The sequence below is a fragment of the Colobus angolensis genome, unplaced genomic scaffold (genome assembly GCF_000951035.1).
Source record: "Colobus angolensis palliatus isolate OR3802 unplaced genomic scaffold, Cang.pa_1.0 Scaffold21, whole genome shotgun sequence".
NCBI classification, from domain to species: domain Eukaryota; kingdom Metazoa; phylum Chordata; class Mammalia; order Primates; family Cercopithecidae; genus Colobus; species Colobus angolensis.
This window is the reverse complement of record NW_012115266.1, coordinates 6,449,609-6,450,704: the sequence shown is the minus strand read 5'-3', so window position 1 is coordinate 6,450,704 and position 1,096 is coordinate 6,449,609.

Here is a 1,096-nt window from a genome sequence, read left to right as displayed (position 1 = left end):
AGAGGTGGAGGTTGCAGTGAGCTGAGTTCGTGCCACTGCACTCCAGCCTAAGTGAGACTCTGCCTCAGAAAAAAAAAAAAGAGTGGAGCTCTAATCCAACAGGACTCATGTCCTTACAAGAATGAGAAGAGACGACCGGGCGCGGTGGCTCACGCCTGTAATCCCAGCACTTTGGGAGGCCAAGGCGGGCGGATCACGAGGTCAGGAGTTCGAGACCATCCTGGCTAACACAGTGAAACTCTGTCTCCACTAAAAATACAAAAGATTAGCCGGGTGTGGTGGCAGATGCCTGTAGTCCTACCTACTCAGGGGGCTGAGGCAGGAGAATGGCATCAGCCTGGGAGGTGGAGCTTGCAGTGAGCTGAGATCGCACCACTGCACTCCAGCCTGGGCAATAGAGTGAGACTCCATCTCAAAAAAAAAAAAAAAAGAAAGAAAGAAAAAAGAATGGGAAGAGACAACAGATATCTCTCTCCCCTCCAGCACAGAAGAAAAGCCATGAGAGGATACAGCCAGAAGGTGGCCATCTGCAAGCCAGCAAGGAAGGCCACACCAGAAATAAACCCCGATGACACCTTGTTCTTAGACTTTCAGCCTCCAAAATGCATTTTGGATACATGTGAGAAAATGTACATGTGAGAAATGTGTATGTATGTTTCTATATGTACAAAATACACATGAGAAAATGCATTTCTGTTGTTTAAGCCAACCAGTCTATGGTATCCTGTAATAGCAGCCTGAGAAGACTAGTACAACGAGTGGAATGCAAATATAGTCTGGGATTCTGCTACTACAGGTTAAGTATCCCTTATCTGAAATGCTTGGGACCAGAAGTACTTTGGAGTTCAGATTTTTTTAGATTTTGGAACAATCGGATATACATAATGAGATATCTTGAGGATGGAACCCACTAAAGTCTAAACATAAAATTCATCTAAGCCCAGGTGTGGTGGCTTATGCCTGTAATCCCAGCACTTTGGAAGGCCAAGGCAGGAGGATCACCTGAGGTCTGAGGTCAGGAGTTCGAGATCAGCCTGGCCAACCTGGCAAAACCCCATCTCTACTAAAAATACAAAAATTAGCCAGATGTGGTGGC